The sequence below is a fragment of the Vigna radiata genome, unplaced genomic scaffold (assembly GCF_000741045.1).
Source record: "Vigna radiata var. radiata cultivar VC1973A unplaced genomic scaffold, Vradiata_ver6 scaffold_214, whole genome shotgun sequence".
NCBI lineage: Eukaryota > Viridiplantae > Streptophyta > Magnoliopsida > Fabales > Fabaceae > Vigna > Vigna radiata.
Genome location: NW_014541782.1, coordinates 215,184 through 222,440, shown reverse-complemented (window position 1 = coordinate 222,440; position 7,257 = coordinate 215,184).

The following is a 7,257-nucleotide window of genomic DNA, read 5'->3' as shown; positions in this document are numbered from 1 at the left end:
AGTGACATGACAAATGATAAAATGTCTTGAACATGCAACACAATTTAACACTTATCAATGTTAAAAACATTTAATGCATGTACGATAAAGTATTTTGATGCTTGTATACTTTGTTCTTGATATTTGTGCATATCATTAAAGCAGAAAGATATTATCAGAATCATTGTGTTGTGCATTAAAAGTATGTGTTTGTTTTCTATACTTTAACTATTTTATTGCATTATTCTCATTATTGTGTTGTGCATTAAAGACCATTCTAAATATTTCAAAAAAGAAATAAAAAGAAAGCATTTTCAATAAGTACCAATTCACCCCCCCCCCTCTTGGTGTTGAGAAACAAGCCATAACATTTTTTACAATTGGCACCAGAGCTGGTTTTTCGAAAATTGCTCGAAAATTAATCAGTTAAGTTTTCTATGTAATCGATTAATTTGATCCTGATGGTGTCTATTTCTATGATCACTAGTAAGAGTGAATTTAATGATGATTTCTCGAATGCTATCTATAAAGATTTGTGCAATTCTACCATTAAAAATTCTTATGAGTTCTTTAAGATAGGAACATCTCGGAAATCTTTTCAAGAAGGAGAAAGTAGCACCAACACTCTGAAATCTAAAGATAAGGAATTAAATCTATTGGTAGAAAAGTTCACCAAATTTCTGAATAAAAAGAAAATTGATATCAATTCCAAGGATGTTCAAGAGCTGTGTAAGGATCGAGATCTACAACAAACTAACCTTAGTATGATGGTCAAATCAAACATTGCCGAAGCATGTGCTGAGCAAGGAGAAAAGAAATCAATGTGGTATTTGGACAATGGGTGCTCTAGACATATGACAGGTGATCCAACCAGATTCATCAGTCTCTCTCACAAGACAAGCTATCACATTACATATGGAGACAACAATAAGGGTAAAATTTTTGGAATCGATAAAATACAAACACCTTCTTCATATGTAATTGATAATGTTTTGCTTGTTGAAGGACTAAAGCCTAACCTTCTTAGTATAAGTCAACTCTGTGATAAAGGGCTAAAAATTACCTTTAAACCTAACCATTGTTTTATCTGCAATGGCTTAATAGATGAACTTTTGCTAATTGGAAAGAGGTGTAACAATATGTATATGATTGATTTTAGGAAAACGTACTTTAAATATGTTATATGCTTGTTATTTAAAGATGATGAAGACGCTTGGTTGTGGCACAAGAGGTTACCTCATATTCATATGGCTCAATTAAATAAACTTGCATCTAGGAATCTTGTTGTTGGTCTACCAAACATAAAATATGTTTATGACAGGCTTTGTGATGTTGTCAAAAGGGAAAGCAAACAAAAACATCTTTTAATTCCAAGAGAGAAATTTCTACTACTAGACCTTTTGAGATGCTTCACATGGATTTGTTTGGACCCTCTAGAATCAAAAGCCTTAGAGGAAATCTTTATGGTTTGGCAATCGCAGATGACTTCTCTAGATATACCTGGACTTTTTTTCTTGCTGTCAAAAGTGATACTTTTAGGTTATTCAAGAAGTTTGCAGCTTTGATATAGAATGAAAAAGGATCTCACAATCAAGTCAATCAGGAGTGATCATGGCAAGGAATTCTAGAATGAAGACTTTGACAATTATTGTGCTAAAATGGGAATATCTCATAACTTCTTTGCTCTTAAAACTCCTCAGCAAAATGGTATGGTAGAGAGAAAAAATAAAGCCCTGGAGGACCTTGCACCGACCATGCTAAATGAGAGGGATATGTTGAAATACTTCTAGGCAGATGTTGTCAGCATTGCTTGCTATGTGCTCAACAGGACAATCATTAGACTAATAAAGAAGCTTACACCTTATGAGTGTTCAAAGGGAGAAAACCAAATATCACACATATGAGAATCTTTGGCAGCAAGTGCTTTGTGCTCAACAACGGTAAAGAAAGTCTTGGTAAATTTGATTCTAAAGTCGATGAGGCTATTTTTATTGGTTATTCTCTTTCTAGCAAAGCCTATAGATTTTATAATAAAAGAACCTTATGTGTTGAAGAATATGTACATATTGCATTTGATGAATATATTGACTGTGTTACTAACAAAATGCATTCTAGAAAGTGTATAGATGCAGATGACTCTACAGGGGCAGAACAAGAAAGTGAAGAGATTCATGATAATCAAATTCCAGAAGGCACCAAAGATCCTCCCAATACTGAGTCTGTGAAGGAATGAAAGACTCTAAGGAACGTGTCAACGAGCAACATCATTGGTGATATCTCTAGAGGTGTGTCTACTAGATTACAACTCAACCAGTTTTGCATGAATGTAGCTTGTGTGACCCAGATTGAGCCTAAAAACATTGAAGATGCATTGTCAGATGAGAACTGGTTCATGGCAATGCAAGATGAGCTGAATCAATTTATGAGAAACAATGTTTGGAAACTTGTTCCAAGGGAAAATAGTCAACAAGTCATTTGTACTAAATGGGTTTTCCGCAACAAGATGGATGACTCTAGAGAGTTCATTAAGAACAAGGCTAGATTAGTAGCAAAAGGATACTGCCAGGAGGAAGGAATCGATGATGATGAAACTTATGCTCCTGTGACTAGATTGGAAGCTATCAGAATTCTCCTAGTTATTGCATTGATAATGAAATTCAAATTATACCAGATGGATGTGAAAAAAGCATTCCTAAATGGCTACATCAAGGAAGAAGTGTCTGTTGAACAACACCTTGGCTTCCAGGATTTTGAATTTACAGATCATGTGTTCAAGTTGAGAAAAGCCTTGTATGGATTAAAGATCCTGGTATGAGAGATTGAGTGAATTTCTAATCAAAAAGGGTTTTCTAAGGGGTAAAGTTGACTCAAATCTTTTCATTAAAAAGTTTAAAAAAGATCAATTATATGTACAAATATATGTTGATGACATTATATTTGGCTCTACTAATCCACTTTTTTGTAAGGATTTTTCAAAAACTATGCAAGATGAATTCAAAATGTCTATGATGGGAGAATTAACCTAATTTCTTGGACTACAAGTCAAACAAGATGAAAATGGCATCTTCATAAACCAATCAAAATACTGCACTGATCTACTGAAGAAGTTTATGATGAGGGAGTGCAAAGAAGCAGTCACACCAATGACAACAAATTGTTATCCTAACCTGGATGAGAAAGGTAATTCTATTGATCAAAAATTGTACAAAGGTATGATTGGTTCCCTACTCTACCTTATTGCTAGTCGTCCTAACATCATGCATAGTGTTTGCCTATGTGTTAGGTTTCAATCCAATCCAAAAGAATCACACCTTACTGGTATAAAAGGAATTTTAAAATACCTAAAGGGAACTATGAGTCTTGGATTATGGTACCCTAGTGGTGCAAACCTTTTCGTAGAAGGCTACAGTGATTCTGACTTTGGTAGTTGCAAACTAGATACAAAGATCACTAGTGGCATATGTCACCTTCTAGGCTGTTCACTAGTGTCTTGGAATTCAAAGAAACAGGCTTGTGTGGCACTGTCCACCACAAAAGCCAAGTACATTGCAGCAAGAAGTTGTTGTACTCGGTCTCTTTGGATAAAAAGTCAGCTAGAGGACAATGGTATACTGTTAAACCATGTGCCTTTGAAATGTGATAACATAAGTGCAATAAATTTAACAAAAAATCACGTATTTCATTCCAAAACTAAGCACATTGAATAAGGCATCACTTTATATGGGATCACATTTTGAAAGGAGAAATCAAAATTGAATCTGTGGATACCCTACATTAATGGGTTGATATTTTTACATAGCCTCTAAATAAAAAGAGATTTTATACTATAAGGAATGAACTGGAAATACTTGATCAAAATTGCATAAAATAACATTGGATATATCTGTTGTATGGGTGCAAATTGCAACTTCACTGTCAAATATTCATTGCATCCTCATACTCAATTGATGATTCTACTGTTTCACAATTGTACTTTATCATTGTACTAACACTCAACAAAGTTTAGAAGAATGTAATTTTCAGGTCTGTTACTGAACATGATATGCTTACATGGATTTACGACTAATCTAAAATGGATTATCAGTGCTCTGCAAAATTTAATCGACTGCAAAAGTAGTGAAATCCATTAAAACTCGAGAATGTGGTTTGAATTTCTTTTCTACAAAATCATACATTCTGAAACATTCATTCTGATGATATATGTGTTCATACATTATAATACTCGTTATTTCATATCCGTTGTAAATCATTTTATGTATTTAGAATGTGGCACACAAAAATCCATTAGCTTCAAGCACTATTTTTTGCTCTGATACCTGTTATTAAAAATGATACATGCTTGAAACTGATTCTGCAGGGGATCATCAAATTTCTGATATTGATATATACAAATACATATTGATGTATCTTTATATGTTGTTTTGTTTTTTATTCTTACTATCTTTTTTGCTAAAGCCCAAAGGGAGAGAAATTATAGAAATTGGCGAAATTAGAAATTAGCAAAACAATTTCTTGTTGTGCATCATGGTTGTGTTGTACATCATGGTTGTGCATCATTAAAAAAGGGGGAGATTATTGATAGGGGGAGCAATGTAAATGCTAAACCCAATCCCTTATGTGCTTTTGTTTTTTATGATGACAACACATATATGTTTCCATGACAACAACAAAAATGTTTCTTTATACATATGTTGCTAAACTATTTGGTTTGCATACTTACTATGATCATAAATTTCTTTGCATCTGTTGTATGCATACTCATATTTTCATATGTTAAAACCACTTGCACAATGCATATCTATATGAAGTAATCGATTATAGTGGTGCTGTAATCAATTAAGTTCATCAGATACCTAATGGTTAAACTGTGGCAAACTACAAGTTTTAACCGATTGCATTATATGTAAAATCAATTAAAACTCATGTCTTTGCTAACACCTATTTGCAATGTGCTATGATGAGTTTTGAGAAGAAAAAGTTTTAAAAATTCTCTATGTGTAATACTTAACCGATTACACAGTTTCCTGAATCGATTAAGTCTGGTATACTCTGAAATTTTTTTTCAAGATAAGTCTTAACTATCATAACTGTTATATTTTCAATTTTTTTGACTTACATTTTATGTGCAATCGATTACATTAATTGCTTAATCAATTAAATCTGTTTTAGTGTAATTCTGGTGTAACTCTGTTAAAAGTGTAACTGATGACTTTATTTTCGTAATCGATTAAAAATCATCGGACATGAGAAAATCTATATAATGACGTATTGCACTCTGCATTAATAACTTTTGATCATTTTGAAATTTTATATCTGATATAAGTGAGTTAAGAAAGGAATTGCAGGTGCACTAGTTCTCCAAGAATCAAGATACAAAAGATTTGCAGATTTTGAAGAATTCTTGAAGGATAGCTTTAGACGTTTATTAGGTGATCAACTACTGCACATTGAGGTGTTTTCTGTCCTAATCAAATCTTTTTTTACAATCATAGATTGTGGTTTCTCTGTGCGTGTTGCCAGGAAGAAGAACGTGTTGTTCTTATGACTTTGAGAAGGGTCTCAAAGGGGTATTGTAGAGAAGAGGATTGTTCTTTCTGCAGGGTGTTTTTCCTATATTAGATTGGTGAGTTAGAGAGGAGATTACATTTGAGAGTTGGTCTCTGTAAAGCCTTGCTATAAAAACTCAAACCTTTATAGTGGAAGGTCTTTTAATCCAAGGTCGATTGGAAGAGACTGGATGTAGGCATTGAGGCCGAACCAGTATAAAAAGATTGTGTTTGTCTTCTATCCTTTAACTTTTTTACTACATTACTCTCATTATTGTGGTGTGCGTTAAAGATCATTCTAAAGATTTCCAAAAAGATAGAAAAAGAAAGCATTTTCAGTAAAAAATAATTCACCCCCCCTCTTGATGTTGAGAAACAAGGCATAACATTTCTTACAAATATGATGGATCACTTCATGCATAATACTTTCTTTAACACAAAATTCATTAAATAATACATATTCACCACTTCTATCTGATCTAATTCTCTTAATTTTCTTATTTAATTTATTTTCAACTTTTTCTTTATAAGTTAAAAACACATCAAAGGCTTCATCTTTATGTTTGATTAAGTACACTTTAGTGTATCTAGAATAATCATCTATAAAGGTCAAAAAATAATTTTTACCTCCTCTAGACATGGTTTCTTTCAAATAAGCTAGATCAATATGAATTAACCTTAACAGTTCAGTTTGATGTTCTATAAGATAACATGTTTTATTTTTGTCATTTTAGATTCTACACATATATCACATTTACTACTTTGTTTATCATGCATATTAATTAATTCTAGTCACTGTAATTTCAAAACATATAAGGAATTCGCATGTCCTAATCTAGCATGTCATATATCATGAGTCAACAATATAAGCATAAGAACTTGATTCATTAATAATTTTAAAAACATTCAGTATGAAGATTCTTTGATTACAATATCCCTTTTCACAAAAACATTATTTTTTGTCATAACAATTTTGTCAGATTCAAATGACACTTTAACCCCCATTTTTCCCAAGATTGATACAGAGATTAAATTAACTCTGATAGAGGGCATATGCACCACATCACTCAAGGCCAAAGTCTTTCCAGATGTGAGTTTAAGAAGAAGATTTCCTTTTCTTAGAGTAGGAGTTGTCTTGGAATCCCTACGGTACACGTGTTCTTCTCTATCTCTTACACTAATGTAAGAGGTAAAGGCACTTCTGTTTGCACAGATATGCCTGGTAGCCCTAGAGTCTACCATCCACTTGCTCACATGGATCATCAAATTTACTTGAGAAACGACCGCAACAATGTTGTCATCTCCTTTAGCTATATTCGCTTTAGGAGGATTATCATATCTACGCCTACACTGTGTTGCATGATGGCCCAAATTTTCACATACAAAGTAATTTCCTTTCTTCTTAAAGGTCGGGTTAAATCCATTGGGATTAGATTTTTGAAAATTATTTTTCCTATTATGATCATATTTGTGTTTATATCTTTTTGGACCAGGTTTTTCTTGAGCAAAAGTGACTTCGTACATGCTTAAATGGGTAGACATGCGTTCTTGCCAGCTCTGGAAGTTCTGTTCAGAGAAGACTTCGACTTTTGACATGTCTGGAAGTGGTTTTGCAAATACCGTATGTTCTAGAAATACTATTTTGACTCTCTAGAATTGGGTTTTTGTTGTCTGCCATAAGTCCTTAAAATTGTTGTAGAAAAGTGGACAAAATCACAAACAAAAAATTTTC